The 14,496-nt window shown below is 37.1% G+C and overlaps 1 protein-coding gene across 1 annotated transcript in view; it reads right to left on the bottom strand.

Moving 5' to 3' along the window:
• The window catches only part of CDH10 (cadherin 10), a 102,784-nt gene extending 97,126 nt beyond the window's left edge, over positions 1 to 5,658 (bottom strand). Inside the window, exon 1 of the mRNA XM_005236169.3 lies at positions 5,441 to 5,658. The gene's annotated coding sequence lies outside the window, so the exon portion shown is untranslated. The remainder of the gene's footprint in view (positions 1 to 5,440) is intronic.
• Positions 5,659 to 14,496: the final 8,838 nt, after the last annotated feature.

Below are 14,496 nucleotides of genomic sequence, written 5' to 3'. Positions count from 1 at the left end.
GAACAGATCTCTTTTTTTCCTCATCTTTCATCACCTATTTTCAAAATGGTGCCCAGATTCATTTTTAGGGGTCTACATCTGTGGTAACAGCACCAGCACAAAGACCTTTGCAGGGTTACAGAAGCCTTGGCCCTGGACATTTCACTGCCCAGGACAAGGGACAGAGGCAAGGATGTTTACACTGTACACACAGCAACATTACTGATTGAATCTTGTGTCTCAGATATGATGTGCATTTATGGTCCCAGTTCCACTCACCACAAAAAAGGCATCAGGAAAGGGCAGGTGACTATTTGTAAGAGGAAGGAATTCATACTTTTAGGGAATATTTCTTCTTAGAAATCTTAGAAGCAGGATAAACTTGACCATCCTCCTTCTGTCCTGAATATTACCACTAAATAAGTACAAATACTTTGGATTCCTATCTCTTTTCTCACCTTTATTTAAAAACTCAAAGATTTTGTCCATGTAGTTTGTCTTATATGTAAAATGTGAAACATATTCAAGAAAGTCTACATACAAAATTCTCTTAATTCCATCTGTTAAACAGCTGTACATTTGTGATACCTAGAGGAACCAATTACAGAATGCAGAGCACCTAAATTTCCTAGACACAGGTATATCTCTGTTTTAATTGTGCTTACTATTAGGATAACATAACATTTAACAAGATAATCTTTTCATCAAACAGGTGTAAGTACCATGTGAACTACTGAAGTGCGGTAGACACAAGCACACAATAGCAGTTCAGTTATATTTTAATTTGATGTTAAGTTTTTGGGAAAAAAAAATAACAGTCCTGCTGGACACTGCATCTTGAGCCTTGCTTATAAGTCCTGTAAATTAAACTGGTATCTATTCTTTATGTCTTAAAAATCTGGATATTATAGCACTGCAGAGTTCATAAAGATTGCATTCATTTTTAAGGATCATGATCTGATCAGGCTAAGGGATGGTATGTCATGTTTTTTATGCTGTAATGGAAAGCACTGAAATAGGATAATGCAATAAATCCAATCTGTAATGTGGCAGGTGATGGAATAGTAACAGTAAAATCATAAAACAAACATATAGCACATGATAAACAGTTTTTAATGAGAAAATATTTTGAAATTATTTTTATTTTTGTAAAATACAGAAGAACACAGTTCTAGCTCTTGGGCAACGTAATTCTGGAAACATGTCTTCTCAATCCATTCTTTGAGTCATTACCTTCACATAAACACCATCTTCTTTACATAATTTCCTACTGTTGGAAGTGTGATTCAAAGTTCACTTGGAGTTGCATTTAAGAGATGCTGTAATAAAGTTACAAATAAAACCCCCAAAAACATTGTGTGAAGAATGATGTGCACATGGGAACGATGTTAAAAAGGACATCTGCCATGTTACTTTTTGTTATATCCCATTAATTTCCTAAGTCTTCATATTCCCCTGATGTGGCCTTTTGGTACATAGTACTACACACTTCCAACTATCAGAGCTGAATTTGTATCCCAGATCAGGTGCCCTGTGACAGTACAAGTTGGGGAGTACCTCTGAGATACTGCTAGAACTTTATGCCTCCTCCTGGACACACTTAATGAAAAAGAGGTAAATATTATCTATGTTTAGGTTAGTAGAAGCAAGAAACTGTAGTGGGACCTTACAGAAAAAGTGAACAAATAAAAAGCTGATATAAATTAAGAGAGAATTTGTACAGTATTCTGCTTGCTGGTTTGCCTCTACTGTACATACACACACTTGAGGTAACTGATGTTTAATAATCAGGAAGACTGCATGTATGAAGAAATACGTATAAAGCTTCAACTGGCCGATTTTTGACAAATCCTCCCTGTATTAAAAATTAGACTAATAAGCCAGTAAACAGAATATATAAGCTTGTATAACCAACTTCATTTGGGTGGTGTTCTGGCTTCCCACCAGATGAAAACAGAACAAAGGAAAAAACAGTGCTCAGGTCTAGATGATTCTTTTTCTGTGTGTAGTAATACAGCCTGATAACTGTACCACACTCAGCTTTCCAGAGATGAGGATTATTTTCTATTGCTCTATTGTAGAGCTGCTAACCCACAGAAATCAGCAAGTTAGGCAAGTTGCCATGACAAGGGCTCAGAGCTGGAGAGCTCTAAGTCCAGGGAGGGAAAAGCAAGCAGTATTCAACATAGGAGTTCCTCTTGGCCTGAGGAGAGGTTTAAGGAACATTTAGTTCAGGACGGAATTCAGAATATCATTATTTCTTTGTTGTTTCTTGCCGTCAAGTTTTTCCAGAAGTTGGACAGTAGAGGAAGTATGGGTTTTTTTTCAAAAAGCAACTGTTCACATTAGTAGACCTGAGGATGTAGGATGTGCAGTGTGTGCATGTTGTATAGTCAATCAAGATTTCAGTGAACTGTTTGCATGAGCTTTCATTGATAGACGCATACTATTCAGAGCAATTGAAAATGTGCTGTGGTATGGCATCCTTACGTGCAGTCACCCTTCATAATGTTTTACTTTGGCATACTTAAGCTGCTCATAAGAAAAGAAGTTTTATTTCTCAATTTCAATTTTCCTCCTTTAAAATAAATGATACATCAATTAGTATGTTATCAAAAAACCCACAGCAAATACAATAGTAATACAAAATGTCTATTTATGTGGTTTACTTAAGGCACTCACAAAATTTTTCTTAAACCCTGATTGTTTGGGCAGAATGTGTCTTCCTTCCATTTCTGTCACATAATACCAAAGAATTAACTGTACAGCAGATTTTTTTTTTCAAATTTAGGAACAAGAATATATTGTGAAGTCCCAATAATAAGTCTTGGCGTTTACAGACTTGATGACAAGTGATAATAATGAATTAAAAATATAATATTATAACAGTCCGAAACTTCACCCCGTTGCCACCATTCAATGGTACTTCAGTCTTAATTTGACCCCCTGCACCAGTGCTGCAACCTAGTGGCTGTTACGAGGTATAAAACTGTACTATGACCTGCAATCTGGCTGTAAATACGGTTAACACAGTCACCTGCGCTGAATTATGCAGATGAGACAGGCTGCGTTTCACTCACATGTTTTCTTGGGAAATCACACAGAGATCAGGAGATTACCCTCTCAGAATCAGAGGTATATATTATTGTCAAATTAATCTTTTGTGCCTTTTAGAGTTAATTATTTAACAAGCTGAAAACAACTTGTATTACTTAGCCGAAATTTGTATACTGGTGTGCATGTATAGATATGTATCTTATGAATAAATGTAATTTTTTTACAATAATTAAATGTAAAGAGATAATTAATAATGAGCTCATTTACTCTGACATAAAACATTTTTTAATGCAGTTGCAAATACAGCTAGGCACAGATCCACTGTGAGCACATTTCAGTATTTCATCAGTTTCTTCACAGATCCTATCTATTGAGAACATACAAATACAAAGTTCTAGTATATTTACACTTGTTAACTCTAATGCAAAGCCATCAAGACCATTTGAGAACATAGAAGGTCCTACATACAGTGGCTTTAAGACATATTTTGTTGTTTTTTTTCCCATTAACTGTTACAAAGCATTATAAACTGTTGGCAAAGCAAGCCATCAAGACATGTTTTCCAATGTTACCCAAAGCAACAAAAAATCAGATCAGCAGCAGTAGTTTCAAGCTGAAATATAATCATCACTCCTCAGATGTTACAGAGTCCCTATTTAAGTGTACAAAATCATCTTGACAGCACATGAACAACACACAGCCATAAAGCTAAACTAAAATTAACAGAAACTACTACAGAAATGACCTCTTCATTCATACTTTTATTTAACAAAGTATATAAAAATATAAGAAAACTCCCTCAGGCACAAACTAGATTACCAGTTTATAATTCAAGAAGTATTCCTCTCTTGCTAAGCCCATATTGACTCTAAAAAGCTGTTTTTCAACTCTTGAGAAAGATAGCTTCTTTTCTACTTGCCTTTCCCAGTTCCCCAAGTTCATTCTTTCATCTCTCTAAAATAGCACAGACTACTATTACATTAAAAAAAATAACCAATTAATATAAAAGTTTGAATAACTGGAAAATCTCAATAAATGCTTGTACCAGACTCATAATATTCCTATAAATAGCATATTTAAAAAAGATTTAGAAATTCAGAAGTATCTTCCAGTCTCCCACTCCCTGCTTTCCCCCTCCAGTAATATCACCATGTAAATTCAAAGCCTAATATCTTGAAAAAAACCCACAAAAACCACAAACAACAAACAAAAAAACAAACCACCACAATTTTTTACAAACCTGCTTCCCCACACCGTGGGATCACACACTCATATATGCATATGCATACACAACAAGTTGTGTAAGTCGGAAAATACCTTTAAAGCAGTAAGTGTGCTGTTGAAGTAATACAGAGGCTTTTACTGAAATGAAAGATGAAAATTACAGGCAACAGCTCCATTTGTGTGGAAGCAACAGAGATGATAGGTCACTTTTAAAATGTTCGTTGCTATTTGTCACTGATTGCACGTGCAGATGCATTCTCTTAAGCTGAAGGACTGTTAGATTTTTACAGCTGCAGCTAATATCATGTAGAATATTAGCATACTGCAAATTTCTAATGCAGCTGACTATGCTGTCAATAGTTAGTAGTTGGGAACATGGATTTAGACTTGCATTGTGCTGCATTAATTTAACACCACATCAAATATGGATTTTATTGCAGCAGTGGCAATAAATGCTCACACAGGTGCAGACTGAAATTTTCCTCCCTCCACCTTTTCCTTTTTCCCCCCAACCCCCTTTACTGAAATGTCAAACCTGGCAATATTTTCCCCATTTGTGTGTATATAGCTCTGCAAAGAATTTGAAATATTGCCTGAATCCACCCTGCTATTCCTCTCCACAGAGATTTCCTTCATAAGAAGCATTTGCTTTGAGTGTATATAATTATTCTGAAATTCAGTTCAGGGCAGAATAAATAGCAGTGAAAGCTGTAACAGACTTACACAGGTATACAGAAAGTGAGGGCACATACATGTGTGCTTCATGCTACGTTCATAGCAGTTACACTATGATACATTGTGCTTTTTTCAATTCAAGTAGTATTGCTCCCACTCCCCCCCCCCCCCCCCCCCCCGAATTTGCAAGAACTGAATACAGATGGAAACTGCTGCTCAAAAGATAGCCTGCTTACTAGGAGGAAAAAAATGAATAAAAAATTATAAAATGCTTCGTGTTTCAATCTTGAACAAATACAACATCTGTTTACTTTGAGGAGAGAATACACAGCAGTTATTTCCTATCCCTTGTCTCATTACTCGTGAAGCATATTTATAAAATGTAAAAAGTTCTATGTAGTAGAACAATTCTATGCATTGCATTAAACACCATACTGTTTATGCTATAATACTAATAATAACAACAACTACAAAGAGCTTAAGGAAATAAAATAAAGGCTCCTACCTTTTACTCTGGTTCTGAGAAAGTGAAGTAGTGTCCACCCCAACCAAACTGAAAACCGAGCTGTTACAGTCCTTTTATTGTTTGTTTTTTTCCTGTTATTTTCTAAGACAGATCCTACTTGGTTCTAACTCAGGCTTTTTCTCCCAGCATCGCTTAACTCTGGACAGCCAGGAACCAAAGCTAAGGGGGAGCTCTCCCCCTGACTGGCTTTCATTCAGAGCTCCTGATTAAAAAAAAAAAAAGACAAAAAAAAAAAAAAAAAAAAGACACACCACAACCAGCAGCACACATACGCAACATGCACACATGCAGAGCCACGCACACACTCACTCTCCCTCCGAGGACAAGAGCGGAGCGAGGCGCTGCTGATGGAGCCGCAGCACTTACCCTGGGAAGGTTGAAGACTAGGGAAGCGCAGGCTTTTCCAAGCACACAGTGATTTGCAAGTGAATGCGGTGGGAGGGTACAGCAAACGGAGAGCTTTTTTGTTAAAGCCTGTCGCCCTCCCTTCGCTTGCAGAATGGTTCTCTGTTTTTGAAGTCTAAGGTAATCAGTCTCATCTGCTTAGCTTGTCATATTAATAAATACTGAAAACACCACCACTTTTTGTGCCGTATTTTTCTGGATTAAATATAAGCATTTTCCTATACCATCAGTGATCTTACAGCAATGTTTATGGAATATTTATATATATATATATATATATTAAAAAAAACCCATGGTGCCAAATTAACTTACAACCTCGGAGGGCTCAGATGAAATCACAGACAGTAGTTATTTTCTTCATTGAACTGCTTATGCTATTAGATTAGAAACATTTTTCCTCATGCTTCAGCAGTTTTATGATTAATATAAAACAAGACAGGTTCATATAGTATTAGGTATTTTCACATTTCCAGAGGTTATTAAAAAAAAAAAGTCAACATCACTACTAATCCCCCATTAATATTTTTTTCCCTAGCTGATGCTTGTGATGCCTATTTTTATTTTATTTTAGTGACTGTATTTGGACGTAACATTTTGCAATGTGTTCCTTTCATCAAGTTAATCTGTGCTGGTCTCATGTTTCGAATACAATAAATTGGACTTAGCACAATCCTCCTTGGATCATATCAAGTTCAATCCTTTCATTGTGATACTGTAGAGAGTTATATGTACATTACTTAGGAGAGATTTAACAAATAGATAAGATTAAACCAATGGATGTCAGTATTGCTCTATCTGAAAAGTGTTATGAGGGACTTTCTCTGGTTGTAAAAAACTCTTATTAATACAAAAAAAAAGCCAAATTCTCTTAAAACAGGAGCTGAAAAATGTACTTTGGAGTGAGGAATAAAGTAACAATGGAAACTATTTCATTATTAGAAGATCTAATACAGAAGTGGATAGAACACTGTTTATAGGCTGCTTAGTAGTAAATATTTTGCTTGTTTTCAGCTGCTAACAATCAGTCAAAAAGACAGTAAAAAAAGAAAGACAAGATCCTTATCATGCCTAGTATCATTTCCTAATGTAACCATCTGCTGTCATTTCCCCAGATCTGTAACCACCAGCAGGAACAGAAATGACCCACCACCTAAGCACAACCTTTTGGCAGATAAACAGGTCAGCATTTCAGTAATGTGCTATACTAGCACGTGAACACATCATCTGCACATTGAAAGAAGCAAAGCAGCAAAATGGCAGGGCCTGGGCTGGGGGGGGTGGGATTTCATTTTACTACCATATATGAAATGATTTGGTTTCAAAAATGTGATAAGATTTTTAATCTTTCAAAGACAGTGAAGTTCATTGTCTTTGGCTGTACTTGTGTAGATAAAACGCACAGTGCAATGCGTAACACATCTGTAAAAAAATTTTCCATTGCTTTCCTTTTCCCTTTTCCATTGTTGTATCAACATATAAATTTAAAAACTTAGAACTGCTGTATGTCCATCTGCTCCTGTTTTCAAAAGACCTTCATTCTCAGTCCTTTCACAGGAAAGGAGGAGGCTGCAGAATCTAACTCAAGCTTCTTAATCTCTGCCACCATTTGACGTTACATTATGTAAAGATACTTTCACAATTCCCAGCAATCCATGTAGAACTGACAATATTGAGACATCTGCACTGTCTTCTAAGTTTACCCATTTATTTGTGCAAAACTGGAAGCATAAGATTCTCTTATTTTGGGCAAATTCTCTCACACTGATCTAAAGGTAAAGTTCATAGAACTTTCTTTTCTGTCTGTACCAACCCTGCTTCTGCCTGCTGAAGTATTAGATCTGGGTTTGGATCACATAGTAGAAAGCTAAAGACAGCCTTTGACTAGAAGGTGCACTTTCCATTTGGTAATACAGGCAAATTAAATTATAATGAAAGTAGACACAAATATGTGCAAATGTATCTACATGGCTGGAAAGTAGCTCTTTAAAGCTGGACTACTTTTTAGATGATCAACAAAATATTGAGTATTGAAAATTAAGTTAAAAGCTTCACTTTCTTTTGACATTTTCTCTTCCATTATCTAAGTTGCAACCATGAAGAGGGAAATAAATGTCAATTTCTATATATACAAACATTTATTCTATGTATGTGCACAGAAATACACACACATACACAGAGACCTATGCCAAGTCCTGAAGTCAAAGAAAATAAATGATGTAGCCAAATTATTCAGAAACAAGAACTTTAGAGTCACTGGATGTGTTTACTCCATTCTCTGCAGAGTATTTTAGTATACTTTTGCTAGAGTTTTATTCTGCTAGAATGGACCAGTCATCCTAGAGATACATTAATTTATTCAGACATAGTTACTGCAAGTCATACTTGTACCCTTAAATTGGACTAACTTTGGGAGTTAGAGTTTAACTCTAGAAAAGTCATACTTTGTCACTAACACCTTTTTCCGTTGGTATGGTCAACTATTTAAAAGCCAGTATTTGTGTATATTGATAGCATATGGATATATAAGGCAGAACAGTTATTCAACCAAATATTTATTCATACACATGACAGTAACTTTAAAACAAGGTGGCATCATAACTTATTTTAACACTGCCTAATATTTCACCTTAGAAGGGTCCTTCTATAGTTATACATTTATCAAACAAATCATTTAGGATTAAATTTTATAATGCTGATTGTCTGCCTCAGGCAGAAATAATTTTAAAACATTTCAACCAAAATGATATCAATATTTCAGAGAATGAAGAAAAATTATACAGCTGGAATTTTCTCACAGGAGTAAAACAACCTTCATGCTTTGAAGGCAGAACATGAAACTCCACAGGGTACAGCTGGCCTTTGAGTCAGAGAAGCTTACCAATGGGGACAGATTAGGTCAAGGAGCATTAAAAGAAAGGAAGAGTGGTGGGAGCAGAAGGCGTGGAGGCTGGAGGACATATTATTTTTGGCCAGCAAAGAAAAAAAGACAAATTTCTGTTAAAGAAGAAAGGGCAAAGAAAGGGTGGCAGAATAGGGGTAAACATATAAATTTACAGAGACTGAACAAAGGAAACCTGGGGTGGGGGGTGGGGGAAAAGTCAGAAAGAGAGATACAGACCTTACCAGGGACTGTGTGTGGGGTTGATTTTGCCACCTCTGTCTTCAAGGTAGGCAGAATTATCTATTAAAATGATAGGACTAGTATGATACCTACTCAGACTACAGCAGAGATGCTTTCCTTGCTTTTTAGTTCTGGTTACAAACTTGGCAGAGATCCTAGAAACCAACAGTTGCTTTTCTAGGACGATGACGAGATCCAAGAAGGATAAGAAAGAAAAAGTCTAGAATTAGACTCCATTTTCCTAAGTATTGCTATCAGCAAATGTCTGTCAAACTACTGGAATTCCCTCCACTCAGTGCTGGCCCACATGGAGTAAGACAGCACATTAATTGCTTCATGAGATCATGAGATCAATGTGGTGTTAGCAATGAGCTGCATGGAACCTGATGATCTCATTTCTCCTACGTTTTATTCCATGTTTAATATATTTTTCTGTACACAGAAACCTAACAATAAACCCCATGTACTCCAAAATTAATAAAGGCTGGAATTGTTTATCTGTATAAATGCAAACTAAAATAAATAAATAAATTATAGTGCATATATGAAAAGATCCAGTTTATAACGTGTCTCCTAATTACTTTCCATGTCCCTTCATACACTCCTAAAAGTACTCTTACTGCACAAGACAGACTGGTCTATGGATATGTCCCAGCATGGCAACAGTTGTCTAGAAAAGATTGTCTTTTATGGTGTAGAAGCCAGAAAATTTGTAGTGAATGAAGCTGAATAGAGGGGAAAATAGAAGTTTTCACAATGAAAACATTCTCCTTTGAACTAGACCATGTCTAATCCTCTGCCATCTATGCCTGCATGTTGCTAAGCATGTAACTTAAACCAGAGTTCTTTCATGGGTGTTTTCCTGTTATGTCCTGTTATTTCTAAGTTTCTGACTGAAGAGCTGGGTCTGATATAAATAGGTTGCTGAACACTCACAGTTACAGCATATACTGTGCTTTAATAACAGATAAAACCTGTAAAAATGAAGGCTGGTGCTCTGTGTCCTGTCACTAAGTCGGCTTGTAGTTTTGACCGTGGTCTCTCTATGCCTCAAACTGCATTTTGTGGAAAAGGGTACACATCACGGTCTCATGTCAGACACTAAGAGGTTAAGTTAATGTTTGGAAAACATTCAGCTGTTATAATGTTAAGGACTACAGAAGTCCTTAAGAAGGTTATGAAAAGGTAGCATTTGAAAAATATGCCACAAAGCCATAAACTATATTCAATAAAGACATTGAAGCAGAATTCTTGTTAAATAAGAAAATATGTGCCTTCAATACAATGATACAGAAAAATAATATTCTTATGTACCACATGTTAGCTGCAGGATATGCAAATAATTTTAACATTTCCTAAGTTCTGTAAGTTTGAATCTGTAATTTGAGTTGTATTCTTTTACAATGATGCATGTACATCAGTATTTGAAATTTTTATTATTTATTTATTAAGTAACGAGAAATGTACTAGGTACCTACATACAAAGCCTAGTTGGAAACCTCTAGCTAGTGGTATATCCCAGGCATCGATAGCAGGTACGTTCCTGTTTAACATCTTTATTAATGATCTGCATGATGGGGCAGAGCGTACCTCAGCAAGACAGCAGGTGACACAAAGCTGGGAGTGGCTGGCATGCCAGAGGGTTGTACTGCCATCCAAAGGGACCTTGACAGGCTGGTGAAATGGGCTGATGGGAACCTCATGAAGTTCAGCAAGGTGAAGTACAAAATCCTGCACCTGGGGAAGAACAGTGCCAGGCACCAGTATACGCTGGGGGCTGACCAGCTGGAAAGCAGCTTAGTGGAAAAGGACCTGGTGGTTCTGCTGGACACCAGCTGAACATGAGCCAGCAATGTGCCTTTGTCACAAAGGAGGCTAATGGCTGCATTAGGCAAAGTATTGGCAGTGGGTCAAGGGAGGAGATCCTTCCCTCTGCTCAAACTGGTGAGGCCGCAGCTGGAGTGCTGTGTCCTGCTCTGGGCACCCCCAGTACAAGGGGGACATAGACATACTGGAGAGAGTCCCACAAAGGGCCATAAGGATGCTTAAGGGACTGGAGCACCTCACATTTGGGGAAAGGCTGAGAGAGCTGGAACTCTTTACCTTAGAGGGAAGCAGTCTCAGGGGGATCTTACCAATGTGTACAAATACCTGAAGGCAGGGTGCAAAGAGGACAAAGCCAGGCTCTTTTCAGTGGTGCCCAGTGACAGGACAAGAGGCAACAGGAACAAACTGAAATGCAGGAGGTTCCTTTGAACATCATGAAACACTTTTGCCCTGTGAGGGTGACTGAGCGTTGGCACAGGTTGCACAGACACCTTGTAGTAGGTGACTACATGTAGGTGGCCCTGCTTGAGCAGGGGTGGTTTGGACAAGAGGACCTCCAGAGGTCTCTTACAACCATTCTGTGATTCTGTGAGACCACACAGACAAAAATATGGAAAAACAGATCCCACACAGAGGGATTTTTTGCCCAAAAATAAGACATGAAAGGATGGACAACACAATGTAAAAAGGTGGCTAAGTAAAACACAAACAACCTCAAACAAAAGAGGGAAAGAAAAGCAATAAATAGTAGAGAGAGGTGGTGGTGATAAAAGAGGAGAGGTTCCCATGTCAAACAGCTTAAGTGCTGTGGAGGAACACATAGATAGTACTAGGAACAAAAGGCTGTTCATGAATGAAGAATAAGATATTTCAGAGTACATGCATTTAAAGAAAATAATTAACAGAGAAGTAACCGGTCCAAAATGTAACATTTCTAAAGGTGACATCACCATTCCATTCCATTCCATTCTATTCCGTAATGTTCATAGCAGCTGCAGCTCTGGCTTTGACAGTAACACCATTTCCTCTGATTCTCCATGCAGGCTCAGCAATGCCTTCCAGTGCCTTGACTTCTGTTATAAATCTCTTTTGATCTATCATGATGGGAAAAAAACCTAAGGAAGTTGTTTGAGTTCTTTGAGTTTCTGGCATCTCATTTTAACCCATATATATATTTTTTTTCCCAACTATTGAAAGCCCTAAGTACATAGCTGCTTCCAAAGAATCAACTACCCAATCTTTCATTCACATTGCAGTTATTCCAGGGTGCATACATCTTGGTATTTGCTAAAACTCTTTTGTTTATATAAATCATCTGCCCTCCTACTCCTGTATTTGAGCGTTCAAATGTTCTGATGCCACAACTGAATTTTAGTCCAGTGTCATGGTTTAACATGGGCCAGCAAACAAGCACTACGCAGCTGCTCACTCACTCTCCCCTCACCCAGGGGCATGGGGAGGAGAGTTAGAAAGGAATGTAAAACTCTGAAGGTTGAGAGAAGGACAATTTCATAGGTAAAGCAGAAGCCACTCATCCAAGCAAAGACAAACAAGGAATTCATTCGCTGTCTTCCCATGGGCAGGCAGGTGTTCAGCCATGCCCAGGAAAGCAGGGCTCCATCATGCTTAACAGTTACTTGGGAAAAGAAACACCATAATGCTGAATGTTCCCTGCTTCCTTATTCTTCCCCCAATTTATATGCTCAGCACAATGTCATACGGTATGGAATATCCCTTTGGCTAGTTCGGGTCAGCTGCCCTGGCTGTGTCCCCTCCCAGTTTCCCGTGTCCCTCCAGCCCTCTCGCTGTCAGGGCCGAAGGAACTGAAAAGTCCTTTATTTAGTATAAACATCACCCAGCAACAGCTAAAACCATCAGTGTCCTATCAACATTGTTCTCACATCAGAGCCAAAGCACAGCACTTTGCCAGCTACTAAGAAGAAAACTAACTCTATCCCAGCTGAAACCAGGACATCCAGCAAACTAAAAAAGTTTATAGTTGCCTAGAAAACATCCATAAACTTGGTATAAATGGAGTATAATTCATACAAAAGTCTACACACACAAAAGATGAAATTGTAAAGAATTGTAAAAAGAAAATCTATATTGTATACAAAATGGTCTGTGGTTTAACTAATGATTATGAAAAAAAATTAAAACAACCGTAAAGAAAAATATTTATGGATTATTGGTAACATTCTTCAAATTGCCTATAGTGTTTTTAGCAGCATGAACAGACAGAGTGCTTTTTGAAAATAATGCTGTATGAATACAACCAAGCAGAAGTCTTTTGATAGAACGGATATCCCCTAATTTGGACAAAAGTTATTATTTCTGTCTAACACTATCAAAATAAATATAACAGGAAATATCTTTACTTGACTTTACTAAAATTATTCTGTTGATTTCCATTTTTCAGGTCAGTTTGTTGTTTTTCTGTCAGCAGTGGCTTAAACACTGTTAAAATTTACTTGCATGCACAAGTCATTACACTGTGTAAACACAACACTGCCTATGCAAGATGTCCTTAATAATAGTAATGTGAAAGTTACCAAATCTCTCTTTTCCTTGGTATTTGTTTCTTAATTTCCATTCAGTGACAACGGCACCAGAAATTTAAAGAACAGTTCCAACAACTTTGTTTGATTCCCATCTAACAATATGGTTCTCTGCATTCACAAGTAAATATTTTTATACATGCCGTTTATTCAGATGTTTGCTTTAGCTGCATTGTTCTGATTTTAGTATCTTATACCAATGTTGTTACACATTTATCTGTCTCTGCAGGTTTCTCGGGGGGTTTAGTGCCATCTCATTAGACTTAAATAAGAATGTGTATGTATATGCAATTGCAAATGAGTGAACAAATACACAAGAAATCCCTCCACCCTTGATAACATATCTGGAAGAACACAGATTAAATGTATCAATTTTGCATTTGGAAAATGTGATGGTGATACGTTAAGAACAGCTAAACTGCTAAATAGCTTTAGATCAATTGCTCACACTTGAAAAGCTATATTTCTGCAGAGAACAAAATCAAATTAAGCATACTTTTTCAGTCTAAGTAATATCAGGAATTACATTTGTAGATGAAAGCGACAGTAAAGCATAACCCAGCTCAGAAAAAAAAAAGACAAAATACAAAGAAATGCTTCATTTCAACATGTGTACAACATTGTAGCTATATCACATTTGGATTCAGAGAGTCTTAGGGACATTTTAAGCTCCTTATTCATTGAAGTGTTCATACGCAATTAGCAGGATGCACGTTGACTCTTTTTTCAGCTTTAACAGATTATGGAAAGTTCTACTCTTGTGCTACCTTCTTATTTATCAAGAGATACACCTTGAAGTTAGGACAGAGGAAGAGAAGTTAAATAGAGAAAGAACCTGTTCATTCTTATGCTGTCCCTGATATGAGTCAAGCTTCCAATGTGCAAAGAAGTGTACTTGAGAATTTTTTTTTCAATGAACGTCTCTCACAGAGAATGATATTAACAGGGTACAAGCCAGATGAAGAAAGAATAAAATAAAACAACTACAAAAACAATCCCCTCCAACCCAAATTCTTTCCTAACAGATCTTACATGTTTTGCAGTTACCAACACCAGCTGCAACCAACAGGTCTGGAAGTGCCACTAGTATCTTTTTCTATTCCTTCTAAGTTTTCAGCTATAAA

This window comes from Falco peregrinus, chromosome 3, assembly GCF_023634155.1.
Source record: "Falco peregrinus isolate bFalPer1 chromosome 3, bFalPer1.pri, whole genome shotgun sequence".
NCBI classification, from domain to species: Eukaryota; Metazoa; Chordata; class Aves; order Falconiformes; family Falconidae; genus Falco; species Falco peregrinus.
This window is presented reverse-complemented; position numbering and strand designations above follow the sequence as displayed.